Source organism: Platalea leucorodia (assembly GCF_965183815.1).
Source record: "Platalea leucorodia genome assembly, chromosome: 5".
Classification (NCBI taxonomy): domain Eukaryota; kingdom Metazoa; phylum Chordata; class Aves; order Pelecaniformes; family Threskiornithidae; genus Platalea; species Platalea leucorodia.
The window spans coordinates 90995807-91010979 of record NC_138827.1 but is presented as its reverse complement, the minus strand read 5'-3'; the positions used below and the strand labels follow the sequence as shown (position 1 = coordinate 91010979).

At 43.1% G+C, this 15173-nt stretch overlaps 1 protein-coding gene across 1 annotated transcript in view; it reads right to left on the bottom strand.

Annotated features, from left to right (window-relative positions):
* KALRN (kalirin RhoGEF kinase) overlaps positions 1–15173 on the bottom strand; it is a gene marked incomplete at its 5' end in the record, with an annotated part of 528347 nt that overhangs the window by 100130 nt on the left and 413044 nt on the right. The gene's annotated exons all lie outside the window — the stretch shown is intronic.

Below are 15173 nucleotides of genomic sequence, written 5' to 3'. Positions count from 1 at the left end.
ACAGAGTGCTCGCATTAATCCTGGCAGAAAGAGCTCAGTGGGTTGATGAAAGCGCACAAGAGATCAGTTTAGCACCTAGCTATGCAGTTCATCAGCAAACCCACCATACGTCACGCTGACATAATCTCCCCATAACTGGAGTACAAACATTCACAGGTATGGTAAGAATAAGATATTGCTATGATATTACTGAGATTTCTTTGCTATGGACTAATTTAGGAGTAGAAAATTTTTCTGATCCAATATGGTATCTGATCTGGTATGGTATGAGGTATTTAAGACACAATAAAGAAACCTGATTACTTCTTGGTAAATGCGCTGACAAATCTTACCAAATGTGATGATTTTCCCCTAATTCTTTCACTACTCCTTGCCAAGTAAATTTTCTTTCCCCCACATTATGCTATCATCTACGATACTTTCTCTGAAAATAATCAAATTTCTTCTTTTAGGGGAAAACACGTGAACAAACACTCCGCTGTATCTACTTCTCTTCCAGAGATAAATTTAAAGCATTTACATGCCCTGCACTCGAGTACCACTAGGTGTCCGTGTTTGCCATCACACAGCAAGATAATTTGCTATAAAGAATTAACTCTCCCTTGTCTTCAAAGTGCTTATCTAAGCATGATGTGCAGTGTCTGGGCACGAAGGAGCTGGTTCAAACAGGATCCCAAGGCCCATCCTTTCCAAGGATATGGGCAGAGGATGTTTCAGAATATTAAAAAAAATTCTTCAGATGGTTTGGGTTGATTTTTGAAAAATAAATCAGTTTTATTGCTTAAACAAGACAGGTGAAACAGCTCTGAAATATCCCAGGGAAAAAGGCTTGGTGAAGACAGCACTTGGGAAAGTTTGGGACTAACAAGGTACTTTCCAGGGAGCATCAGCTTGGGAAGTGCTGCCCTAAGCAGCTCCTCGCTCCCCACCTGCGACGCTGCCCTCCACACAGCGGCCGAAGGGGCAGCTAACCTAATATCAGTCTATCGCAGGCCTTTGGCATTCCCTCCTCAAATAACTAAACATCTCTGACACAAACAGATGCTCGAATTAGGGCAACATCCGTAAACATTATCCCAGGGGAGGCAGGTGTGCTCCACGACCCTCAGGTACCATCTAGCCCAGACCTCCTGTTTTCTCTGATTCATTAAAAATAGCTATTTAATATACTGAGAACTGGAAGTAATCATCCCCTCTAGGAGCTGCTCGGCACCTGGTGTGATCAAGCTCTTCCTCGGCAGGGTAGATATTCTCCCCGCCGGCTTTAGAAGCCTACCTTTGATGTGTGAGTGGGGGAGCTAACCTCCCCCGGCTCCCTGGAAACCGTATGAATTTATATCACCTGTTCCTCCAACATCCTCTGGATGGAAACACGGACCAGGGCTTCCGCATGTTCCAGCTCACCGCTGGAGGAGCTGGTGCTAAAATAATACATTTTCAGGGAAAGACCCCCTCTTTGGCAGGAGGAATTAAGCAGGTTCCCTCTTACAGGTGCAGGTGGTAGGTGCAAGCGGTTAGCTCAGGTAGGGGCCCATAGATCATTTTTAGGTGCCAGCCACAAAGAATAGAAAAGGAGCTCCTTCCTTTTACCAAGGACTTCCAAGTGCTTACCATGCCTGTTCTGTGTCTTACATACCACCACACCACAAAGAACATTTACTTACCAAATTAACCCACAGCAAAGTAATGTCTCTAGAAAGCTTATATTATACAAATAGGTATACAAACTGTAAGCCACTGAGGAATAATGCAAATACATCTGATTCCCACTGACAGAAATCCTTTCACCTATGAAGTGATCCCTCAAGCTATTAGTTACTTAATTTGTTTTTAGAGAGTAATTTTCCAATCTCAGAGAAGTACATCATGCTTCTCTCTAACTCGGAGCATGCAAATTGGAATACAGATGGGCTGCTGGTTTCCCACACATCTCGCATTTGGTTTGGAAAGAGAAAGAATATAGAGAATGCCCTTAAGGTTGAACTTCACAGGTAAATGGCTTCATATTTTACCATGTTACATTCACTTTTATTATTCCTGTGATAAAAACCACCATTAAAGCCACTGACTGGATTTATTTAAAACCCAGACAGCAGTCTAAGCTGCGTATGGTACAACAAGATCAGTGAGAGACATTAAAATAAAAATAACAATGCAACATGTCTTTGCAGAGCACAAGGCATAACTGAAAGATCTGACACACGGACAAATCTAATGAATTACATGGAAAGCAATAGCCTTAAAATCAGGGAGAAAAGGAAATGGCAGAAGCAAATAGCGAAATGCAATGAGGAAGCAAGAGGGCCCCAAGCAGTCCCGAGCAACCATGCCGTATGTCCTGAAAGCAGCTAGCAGGAGCCCCAGCCTGTCTCCATGCTGCTTGCCACCAGAAAACCATCTCCCATCCTTTGCATTCACTTGTGCCTGGGCTAGAAAGCATCATTGTGCATTCAGTGTGTAAGTGTTTCCATCATGATGTTCTACAACAGATCAAACCTGAGCTAGAATAGAGCCTTGCCCTGTGTCACCGGTGCAGGCAGGGATCCAGCCACACAGCAATTAAAAACTCCCCTCTCTGCCACAGCATCGATGCGAGCAGTTTATGTCAGACACTGACTCTGGTGAATGAGTTTTGTCATGACTTACATCAGCCTTTTTGCTTCTGGGAACACCCAACCGAGTGCCCGTCCGGTATGGGAGGGTGAAGTGCAAGCCACCAAAATGATCCCAGGTATGGACACATCCTGCTGCAGGGGCATCCAGGCTGCTCCAAGCACAGGACCCATCTCAGCTCCAGGGACCAGCAGGTACTGGTTAGTGCAGGATTACCATGAGATGGTCTTTCCTGAATCACAGTGTGTGCATGGCCACTGCTGCATCTGTTTAGTTTGCAGCCACAAAGCAGCAGCCAGAGGAAGCAAGGCTGAACACCAGAGGCATATTTATCACTATACCGCAGATGGAAAAGACCTATCAGGTCACAGGTTGTCATTTCTTCCCTTTAAAATAGATCTTAACTAGTATGAAACCCACTCCAGTTGAAAGAAAAGTGGGAATGAATGGCTCTCTAACAGGGTGAGCAGGGATTTGGGAGATGGGTGTCTGGAGAAGGATTCCTCAGGCACTTCTTAAATGGGTAACTAAATGGTTTATGCTGCAAATCACAATGGATCTCACACTAGTTCTAAAAGATGAACCTAAGCTCTGAGAGGCAGAGAACTGGTAATAGTCATACTGTGGTAGTTGTATCAGCGTAAGTGAATAAATACCAGCTGCCCCAGCAAATGTAGCAGCATTTCAGTTGTCTTTCTACAAGGGTGCAAAATATTGGTGCGCTTGGTCTTCCCTCCTGTGGCCCAGTGACATAATTAAGGTTTTAGTCCTTTTATAATTAAGGTCTTAAGTTTGTTGGAGGCTCATGAACCACATTGTGGTCTGTGAAATGTGAGGGCACATAACAGAGATGACCTGGCTACCTGTTCTCTCAGGGAACTACATTTGATGCTCATGGGAGACCCTGTGAGCTGGACCACAGCCAGGGTTTTGATGCTGCTGTCTGCCCCCAGCCAGCCCTGGGGCAGACGCTGTGTGTACCTGAGCGGTTCCTTTGGCTCAGTGCTGTATTTGAATCCCTGGGCTGGATGCTGAGGAATGACGACAGCTCAGGCAGTCTCATTGCCAGTCATTGCCACTCAGTGCCAAGTGAAGTACACAGATCAGTTATGCCCGGGGTTCCCCATTTCCAAATATGCCTATAGTTTGGTCAGACCCTTCTCACAACTGAGTGGTAACAGAGAACAGAATAAATGTCAGTGCATTATACCTGTCTCTCACCTTTGAATCAACTCCTTTTGAGTATCACGCTGCCTGGAAACACAGTAAGCTCAAGCTGTCATACCTTTGCGAAAGCCTATAAACTGTCATTTGTCTGGCCTAAGGGCTCATGACTGCCAAAGATGCTCTGTCAGTACATAACACATGAGTATCCTCTCACGCAATATTAAGCTGTTTAAAAATAGATTATAATGTAAAGAACCATGCCCAGCCCAACTCACTATACTAAATTTTCCAGCGTACTGTTATTAAAATTGCTGTATCATTTGTTCGTATTTATCTCCTTTTCCTTTTTCTCCTCCTAAAATGCTTCAATTTCCCCTTCAGTATATTTTTCAATCATAAAATCATATTCAGAATCAGAATCAGCACTGCACAGCATCTGCAGATGTAGGTAAAACCCAATATATTTCAGGTAGGTAAGAAGTTTACTCTGCAGTACAAATCTCAAGTCAGCATCTTATTTTTCAGTCAAAGAATCAGCAATGGAGAATGAATCTATCAGGATCAGAGAGCTGCTCAGAGTATTTAAGTATTTTGAAATATGCCAACGTTGTTGCAGAAATCCCCACTAGCTGGTTATTTACCTATATTCAATAGGACACAGAGCTCTGCTAGTTTAAACAAAGCATTCTGTGTGGTGCAGCACTGTGTCCTAATACAAATTACTAGTTTTCTGTTGCTCTTAGGCTTTCTGCCCATCTGGTTTTGGATGACAGCCAGTTTTGGACAGAAGCATTTAGTCACCACAAACAGCCTATTTCAAGAGGGTGAGAGAGGCAGTGGGAGCAAGAATGGCATTTGCATTCTTATCAAGAGATTAAAAAAAGTGAATAAGACTACTTAGACATTGATTTTGTCTGCACTGAAATAGATCCAGGAGCTGTCACTCTAGCTGGGGGACAGGCATGAGAAATCTTATCCCTCGCGGAGTTCTTTGTGAAAATCTCTGTAATTTTGTAGAGATTTTCTTTTTACTGGGAGGTTAGAGAGAGAGATCAAGTTCAGAAGAAGCTTTTGAGGAATTTCAGCACTAGAGAATTGCTTTAGTTTTCTTACTTTGTAACAGGCGCTGTTTGGAGCGCAAACACTGAGTCACCCATGTTCCTCCCTCTAAAGCCTCTACAGCTCTGAAGGATGCTGAGCTGAGAGCTCTGGCTATTCTGGCGAATGCTTCGTTGCATCAGTACAGAGGTGCTTCTGTGGGGATGAACTGTATTTCAGGAGCCGTGAGCTGAACCAGAGATAACCTATTATGATCAGCAGAATTGCTCTGGACTGAGTTCAGAATCAGAAATTTGGTGGAGAATACCTGGCTCATCTCTGAGTCTTTCTTGGTCCTCAGGCCCCTCTACCCACCTTCCATTAAGATGGAGTTGGTGCTTCCCACCCTTTCTGTTTTGTCTGACCAAACAAAGAGGAACACTGCCTGAGCTTCACCAGGAGGTCTCTATATTTAAGCAATTAGTTAAACACATGGCTGGGATCATGGTGACAGCCCTGCAGCCCAAATGTACCAGCTTTGCTCCTCTCAGTGAGGAGATAACAACAGAGACATCTGGATGTGCGGCATTCTATAAATCAAGACACAGTAAGTTATTCCACAGCGGGAAGAAGAGACAGAGATGGCACGTGGGACACATAAATATGCTAACGGCAAGGAAATCTGGTGTTATGGTCTCAAATAGCACATACCTTTCCTGTCCAGCATCTCTTGCTGGAGTCCCTACTAGACGACCATATCCTGATTGTGCTGGATTTTGGACTCCGGCATATGCTGACATCTGCAGAACAGCTTGAAAGGAGCTGTCTGAATTATTCCTGGAGCCTTTTTTCCAGAACATAAGACTAAAGTCAACCCAAATTAAACAGCACATCCAACTATAAAAAATGCTTTTGAAGATAAAGACGACCAGACTCACTTTGTTTCACCCAACAAACTGAACCAGAGCATCAGTCTGTCTTTGATCCTACAAGATTGAAGGTTTTCTCATGGCATTTGGCTCAGAGAGCTGGTACCCAAATTCCATTCCTTTCCCTTCCCTGGCAAAGCACAAAATGGAGCGGATATAATCTGTTTCCTCTGAGACACAGAGCCAGCAGAACTGGCTCCAAACCCCTTTGCTACCAGTGCTGCAGAAGGTGAGAAAAGCAGATGGCTGAAACCCTCCAAGGTAATCCCCCACCTGCCATATTTCACAGCCACAAGATGTTTTAAACTCACCCAGGGTTAATAAAAGCACAAGGATAGACTGAAATCAGGGAGTACTGACTAGTTGCTTTCTTTCATATGTCCAGTGCAGGCTGAGCAAAGCAGACAATCTTGACCTGGGAGGTCAAGGGTTTCAGTCAACAGATGATTCATCAGACATCAATTCCCAAGACACTGCCAGCAAGTACACAAAATCTGATCGTGTATTCTGTCCAGGAACTTTGTGATACATCCCCAGATGCAAACAGCACAGGCGAAGTGCACACAGTAAAAGGTCTACACAGCCGATGAGTTTAAAATAGAAACCTGGTTGTCTGCATCACATACCTGGTGCCATCGGAGAAGGAGAATTCAAGTCCAACAGAAGCTTTAGAAAGACAAGGGACAAGCACACTTTGCAAGGGCACATCTGTCTTTATCCAACCAGGGTGCTCTGCCCTGGCCAGAGTTTTGAGAAGGGTGGAATCAAATAATGTTCCAGCAGCCCTGTTCCCCCCTCAGACAGTGCTCCTGAGTATGACCCCCACTATTTGCTTGTCAGCAGAGAACCTACAGCTTCCCTGATGTCAACATCAGGGAATGATTAGGACCTACAGGTGCCTGATTAGCCACCTCTGCTTTTAAATTACACTGAAATAAAAATAGTTACCTGAAGAACTAGGAACAATGGCTCACAACAACCAGAGGAGAGACCTCAGACTGGTGTCCTCTTGAGAAGGAAGCAAATTATGTTCAGAGGAAAAGCACAATAAGATCACCCGAGGGATGCTTTAGAACAAAGCAAATCTCAGTTTGTGCACTGGATCAAATTTGCTTGATACATATATCCTCAGATTATATTTCCGTTATAATCTCAATAATTATTTTAGACAGGTGTGTTGCTGTCTGCACAGTTACACTTTTAATGGAGTTATGAAAAGTGATATAATTTCAAACAATACCTGCAATAGATCTCCCTCCCCTTGTCAAATAAAAACCAGACATTTCCAAGACAGGCAGTTGTAGATTGCTTCAAAGCTGTGTTTTCCTGTTACGGTCCTGCTGTAAGAAGTGAGTGTGTGAAAGCAGAAAAAGGATAATCTTGTGCTCTCTTCTTTACCTCTGCCAGCATGCAGGGATCAGGATTTAGGGGCTAAGTACTGCTGTGTTTTAGATACATACGAGCCTGATTACATTAGATAGATACCCTCCCCAGCGGATAGCCGTGCCCAGCTCCCAGCACTGTTGTGAGAGCAGTGCACAGGGCCGATGGGAGGATCTGCCATCCTGTGTCTCAGCCCAGCCCAGGTCCAGCGCTGCCCCTTCACTGCAGACCCTCTGCTGATCTTCACTGACCTGCCCCAGGTGCTCTGGGCTCTCCTAAAACACGCACACCTTTGCAATGGAGGCCAGATATCTGAAGGCAGTGTGGATGGGGAGCCCAGCATACAGAAATGCAAAAGCCTGCACTGATGCTTGGTAGCATCATAGGAAACCACAACACTCCTCCTTCAGGGATATTAGCTCCTCAAAATGGGTAAGGATCTGAACAGAGAAACCAAAAACACGATGAAGGACTTAAAATTATTCCCTGACGGTATTTTTTGCCCAAATTGTTGAATTCACAGAACAGATGTTTTACATAAAACTGGCTTTATTTTTAATTGGAGGAGATTATTCAAACTATGTCTAAGCCATATGGTCCTGTAAGTCTGACTCCCCTCTGCCATTGCTGGAGAGGCTAGCTTGGCATCCCTCTCCTTTTCCAAGTCGTTTCCTTTTTACAGATTTAATCGCTGCTATTTTTCTTTTTTATTGTTGGTCCCTAGGTCCCGTTACTATAAATCAGGGCCTTAGGCCCAAAATTAACTCAAAGGTGGATTTGGATAAGTTGCTTTTAATGATTTTCAGTAGTAGGTTGGTCTAATAGAACATAAAGGGAAATGCAGATTTGAGATGACAGAAAACGCATCAGGAGGAATGACGACAGGGAGCGGCATTCATCTCCAAGCTGCTGAAGGAAGACCTAGTCCCGGCTGGCACGTTTTCCTGCCCCTTTTCCCCTTGCGGGTGTCACACTGTAGAGCGGGAATTTTCAAAGGGATTTATTACACACTGGAAAAACCAGGGCATGTTACTGACATGACTGTTAGACGGTGCTGGGTGCCAGGCAGGCCTGAGGCTGAATGAACGTGTGATGGCTGAGGGCATCGCCCTGCCCCAGCACCACATTGGGCACATGGCTGGGCTCGGCATAGCCTGGCCATCTAGTGCCTACTTCTATTGCACCCAATACAGCCCACGAATTTTCATCAGTTGAGAGCAATAATCCTTCTGGTAAGTTTTAATCACACTTTAGGAGACCGGGGCTGCAATGCAAGCTCTGGGCCCTGTCTGGGTGAGGCGGTTGCAGTTAGTCTGGTAGTGGTCGGAGGCAGCCAGGCAATCCCACAGACTCTTCTCCCTCTCTCCCAAGCTGTTTTCTCTAATGCCTGTAGTTTGCTTGTTGTATTAAAGTCTCATCTTAACGATATGCTCCAGCTTAGTGAATCACCATGTGAACTAATCATCATGTGAAAATACACTACTGCTGCTACAAACAGGCTGCGTGGATGAACTCCATGTGAAGCGATGCCAACTCTGAGCAGGAGAGTTTGCACAACAGTTGCATGCCCATGCCCTCGGTTAGTGTTTGGTACTGTGGAAAAAGGATCTCGAGGGACATGATTACTTGTGTTTGAGTCCTCCCTACTGCTTGCCTCATCCACTGCAGCCACTGAGCCTTTTCAGCATTGCTGCATCATTTTCAGCCATCACAATGGGTTGCAGCTTGAGTCCTAACAGTTAAATCCTGGGGCTTTCATTCTCCTCTCCATAATACTGCTATTTACTTGAGGTGACCTCATTTGCCAAGTGATGTAACAGGGTGCACGATCGAGCCTGGCACATCTAAGCAGATGTTTTCACTGGACACAGAAACAGCATTATGAAACGAAAATATCGCCTAAAACCTGAGCAGCGCAAGAGATTACAATGGCCTTTATGCAGATCAGCTTACCTAAAATAGCGTTGAAAGGCCTTTGGCTGCAGTCGTATGCTTCCCTTTCTAAAATGACAGACTGTTGCTTGTACTACTGTAATGTGACTCCCAAAGGAACCAGCAGCTGCAGGTTTTGAATTTTATCATTCTTGGCCTCTCTGTTTGATAGAGTTGACTGGAGCATGCCCAGAGGACACTCCTCCCATAAAATTGTTCTCTTTTAACTACAATAACAAAAAATGGTTGCACACTTTTTTTGTGTGTTTTGTTTTAGTTTCTAACAAGGTAATAAATTCTATTTCAAACAAGAATATAAATCCAAAGAGTTTGGTAGTCGATCTGACTTGCTTTGTTTCAGCTGAAAGGAAATGCTCAGTGACTTTGCCATTTACATTTGCTGTCATGTCACATTATCAGGGAGGGCTAAATAGGGATCAATGAAGTCCAGCACAAACAAGTAGAAGATTGAGGGGAGGCTGAAAGAACTTGCTATGTTCATTTATCAAAGGATGAGCAGAATAATAAAGTCTATTGATAAGGACATTCCCAGCTCCTGCTTCATTTCTTTCACTGAAGACAGTCCAGATAGATAAAATACTTTTCCCTGTGCAATCACTGTTACATGCAAGTGGTTCCCGGACGAATATGTGCTTTTCTGTTCTTGCTAGACTCAGTTTGATCAATACAGAGGCCTCAATTTTCAAAGACAGATGTCTACGTTTACCCACAACACTCATGCATGTGTTCTTTTGTTTCCCAAAACCACATTTCTCCTTTGCACACAACACATGCAGAGGAAGGTGATATGAACTGAGTTTAAAACATCCTCAGGGTATTTGACAATGTGAAATGCAACAGTGTCCAGGATAAACAAAGGGTTTTGGTAGCCGAATGTAAAATTTTCAGCATGAGATCCAAGTACATTTAAAGTTTAACATTACCATATTCAGTGAGTCTCTAAAGCCATGTGGAGGATGTGTTCAGGGCAGCTCAAGTAGAGAGCTACTGCTGGGGATTTCAGAGGCACAGAGGAGGGACAGAGTCAGTGAAGTTCAGTGCGAATTGAGCATTTACTTCCTTTGGGTTTCTTTTGAAAATCCCAGGCTAAATCTCTATCTTATCCTTAATTGGCAGATATAAAGATAGGTGCTCAAGGGAACTACGTTTGGTTTTTTGCTAGTAACTGGGAAATAAACTGTGTAAGAAATGCTATTGCAGAAAGACAGTGAATCCATAGAGTTTGACAGTGGATCTGATTTGCTTTGTTTCAGCTGGAATAGCAAGGGATTTTGTGGCATCCTAGTTGCAGACAAGAGGGACAACCAGAGCCCATGCATGGAGCGGAGGCACGGGGAAAGCACGGGGCTGTGGCAGAACTGGGGCTGCAGAGGTGGGGGACAGATGACAAAACAAGGGCCTGGGGGTGAACAAAGGAAGATGGCGACTACCAGCAGCGGTAACTAACAGGTTGATAAATGGCCCTCAGTGCTGATCAGCACTTGGAATGAAACCGAGCAATTCCCATACAAAACCTTGATTCACTTTGAGATAAGTTTACCAAACTGCATATTGAGGAACCCTAGAACGAAGAAAGAAATTATTAACCTTTTCTTAAACTCCACTTACTATTACTCTTAACATCCACAGTCTATCCTCCATACATGTGTTTGTATGGTATTAACATTATATTAATTGCACCTACTTAACCTGAACAGCCAACAGGACACCCTCTTCGCTGAATACCTCCTTTTCCAGTTACAGAATTGTCTTCCCTTAAATAAATTTCATTTCACTAATTCATTATTTCTTCATCTGTGCTGTAAGATTTTTGGCATGAGCAACTGTTTCCTTTCATAAAATGCGAGAACATTTGGGACAAAAATGATAATGATAAATAATAAGTAAGCAATTTCCTCTATCCCAGGCAATACAGTAGCAGAGCTGCCTGTCCAAACCTCATTAGCCCCTACCCAATCTAAAGAAAAAACTGCTGAAATGCTCTGGTTGCCAGACTGAGTCCTAAGCAGAGGGAAAACGTGCTTGAACTAAAAGAGAATGAACTTAGCCTTTACTTCATGAAAAGGGATTTTACTGTTGCATCACCACGCATAACACTATAATTATGAGCTAGAGGCTCTTTCAATGATAAAATTCTGCAAGAAAATGATGAAAACACCATGTGAAACATCTTTCTTTCCTTCTCAGCGTTCGCACGCACAGCCTTAGCAAGTAGTGACCCTATTAAGAGCATGTGCATAACTTATCACAGCCTGCACTGTTTCCTTCTCTTCTTTCTGATTCCCCTTTCTCTCCCTTCAGCAAAAAAGGGACTATTTATCTCACTGCTCCGTATTATACCCTAACTAATGTCTGGATTGATCCAAGGTGCAGATAAATGAACTCACCTCTTTTCTATATCAAAGATATTTTTGTTCATACTATGCACCATTGAGGCATGGGAAAAACGCAGAGTCTGAAAAGTCCCAGCAGAAAATAGAGGAACTCGGGGGAAACAGTATTCAGAGGCAGGCCCGTTCTTGGCAGACTGACAGAGGTTTTTGGCCAGCGACGTACCACTGCCCAGCTGCAGCAGCAAGCCATCTCCTCCCCTCCTGGGCTGCCCAGGGCCAGCCTGCCCCACTGCCCTGCTCCTGCTGGGGAAGGCGGGCTGCTCCCCACGGAGGGCAGGGGCAGCAGGGGCCAGCTGTGTCTCCCCTGCCCTGGGAGCTGGGCTGCGGCGGCTGGGGATGGGGAGCAGGAGACGCAGCGGTCCTCTGAGACAGGCCCCTTCCCTGGCATTGCAGGTAACCTGCTTTCGATGCCTAATGTTGGATAGGGTAAATACCAATCAAATGGCAAAATCCTGGAAGTTTTAAAAAACTCCTGGAGTTTGCTGGTCTCAAAAAGTGACAAGTGCTCTGTCAGCTGGAGCAGTACAGCCTTTCCATCCACATACCAGCTAGATGGGCTTTAAACAAAAGGAGATGACTGAGAAAAAAAAGACAGGATAATGTTTTTTGTCAAAATTTTCCTCCTTTTAAAAAAAAAATCCCTAAATTGCAGGATTTGAAGAGACAGTTTGGCACAGAAAGCTTAAAAGAAAAGTAGAGGGGCAAATGGACATTTCAATACCCTAACAAATGCCTCTTTCGTGCTCCATCCTGAATTTACAGAATTTGATGCAAGAGGCACCTGCTTTAGGTCTAATTCAGGAGAGCACCCACATCTATGCACAAGCTCAGTAAAAATCAATAAGACTTAAACTGTAAATTTTACACTTCTTTTGTGAGTCAGGACTGATGTGAGTACTTGCAATAAGGACAAAACAAGAAGCAGTCAATAAAAATGGAGAAGCATTTAAGTATGTGTTGAGACCATTTGATCACATAATTCTGCAGTATCTGTAGGGGTGGAATGCTATTTTATGTCTGGAGAGAGGGATGTGGGTCACTGAGAAATAAAATACTTGGTTCCATTCCCCAGTCTCTAATTACTCTCTCTGTGTTACACTGAGCACATGGCAACTTAATTATAGAGACCACAGTCAAGTCTCTCCGATATCGATGATGAAGGCAAAAGGAGCACCTTCAAAACTAGACCATACATTTTGCCATGTCTCACTTTCCCTATCAGTGGCAGTAAGAACTCTGAGTCTTGTTTCAAGAATGTCTATAAAGCCTTTTTCTTGTCTTCCAGCCACAAAATCCCCAAATAAAAGTAAGTGATACTACAGAGACTTTAGATAACACAAAATATCTTTCTGTCAGGCTGAAATTACCAGTAAGGAGTTAAAAAAAAATAAAGGTAGAGGAGTGTACAACTTTTTCCAAACTGGTGCCAAAGAGAATTATAGCTCTCCATAGATATTTCCAGAGTATTTACACATAGTCACCACAATGGCAATAGTACTAATGTAGCTATACCTTATTTCTTTCATATGAAGGACAATTTCATCTTCTACAGAAAAAAAAATGTTTATCAGTTTTATTTTTTGAAACTTGGTGGCCATTTGACATCATTCATCTCTATTAGGATGCCATGGGTTATCAATTGAACACTTATCTTAATTCGTTGGCTATGTGGAAAATTACAATCCCAGATGGCTCTGTCTTGCAAAGATTTCTACAACTCGCTGGCTCCACTACATACGTTTGGTTTCTATTTGTATAGTAAATGTCATTTACATTGGCCGACTCCATTTTCCTTTTCTGATCACCGTATGTCATTTTATGCCATTATTTCTTCGCAGCCTTAATTCCACTTTGCAACCCAATATAATTTGAAACATCATCCATATCATAGGCTTTTCTTCTCCTCTTACAAACCATACGATAGGAAATATTCAGTTTCATGCATGTTGTTTAGCAATAACAAGGGCACACTTTAATTTATTAGAATTACCCTAGACAAGAAATCCAACTAATGTAAATTCATGTTTTAGCCATGGTAACAGAAACTGCGTCAACTATTGACACAGTGCAATTCTTTAACTGATTCAAAGTCTTCTGCAAATACATCATCTATGATTTTGCTAGTAAACATGAACAGTCCAGCAAAAATGAACTGCTTTCCCTGCTAACACATTTTTCTTGTGGAAAGAAGTAAGCTTATTTTTAAAGGAATTGTTAAAGCTTTTTTTAATTACTAGAAATGGGCAGGTAGTCACAAAAGCAACACTGAATGAAGTAAAAAAGTGATCTAATATCACTTTACAAAAAGAAAACATAGCCAGTCAACAACACTAAACACGAAAGCATTACAGTAGAAAATTGGCAGGAAAACAGTCATTCCAAAAATGGGCTACAGCTTATTGCTATACATCTACAGCTATAGGTGCGGCATAATAAATATAGGTTCAGTCTTCCCTTTTTATAGAAGTGTTTCTAAAAAGCTCCTTTGGTAAACACTAGCAAAACCTTTACTCTCAAGCAAAGCAATCACACCGAAGGAATTTGGTGCTCTTCTTTTGAGGCACAAGCCTGCTCTCACCACCCTCCAACAGGATACCCAAAACAGGAGGGTTTGTAGAATGGTATTGCTGAAGCAAATGCCTCTTAGCTGGATTTCTTCATGAGTGAAAGCTCCAGCACCACCTGCTCACAGTGTGGATCTGCTACAGCCTAGGAAAACTGCCCTGGGACTTGAATAACACTTGCTAAACCTTCACCCAAAGTTGTTTAGAACCAGGGATGGAAAATGTAAAAGCCAACATACCTTCCCCTTTGGCAGTTCAACAGGTGTGTGCTACATTAACTAACCCTGTCTCCATGCCACTGCCACCTTGACGTCATTGTTACTGGGTTGACAAAAGGTTTCCATGACAAACGAGAAAGCTGATCTGTTATCTCCCCTTTGGAGGAAACTGAAATGCCCTCTCTCCCATATTCTGCTAGAACCACCCATCTTGTTTTTGGCACGTAGCACAGAGGGTGCGTTTTTGCAATTGATTTAGATTTCTCTCTGCTCTGGAAAAAAGAAGCCAAGTTGTTTGTTGTTTTTCCCCTAACTTAAAATAGAGGGTGTCATCCTCACCCCACTGCGATCCCACCCACCTCACCCACAGCACAATCTTCTTTGCAGGCATGTTGACTACCATGCTAAAAAAGAGAACCGATAACACTGAAAGAGGACGAACTTTGAAGCAATGAACAAAAACACTATTAAGACATTTGATTCTCCTCTTGGCTATAATTTATTACCTCTGCTATCAGGCATGGCCCATAATAGTTAGCAGATGTTTGAAACATCTCGTTTTTGAACTTTGCCTAAGATTAAAAAGAGATCTCGTAGTGTTTAAATAGCAGCTGCAGAATGAAATAAGGTTGCCTTCCTAATGTGACAGAAACATTCACCCTAGCCTTAAACAAGAAGGACTGTTTTATATTCTGTAAATACTGAGGAAGCTAAATTTCTGTGCACAGGCATCCACACATTATAAATTTTATATGTGTCTAATTTGCAGCAATTGACATGAAATAACTCCAATGGCAAAGGCTGGCCCAGCTGCCTGAATGCTTCTTAGGTTTTTGCTACAATTTACCCAGGCCTACAGCTCACCACAAGCAGGAGAAGGCCGGACTAGTTTGGCCATGAACACCAGGGTTAGCA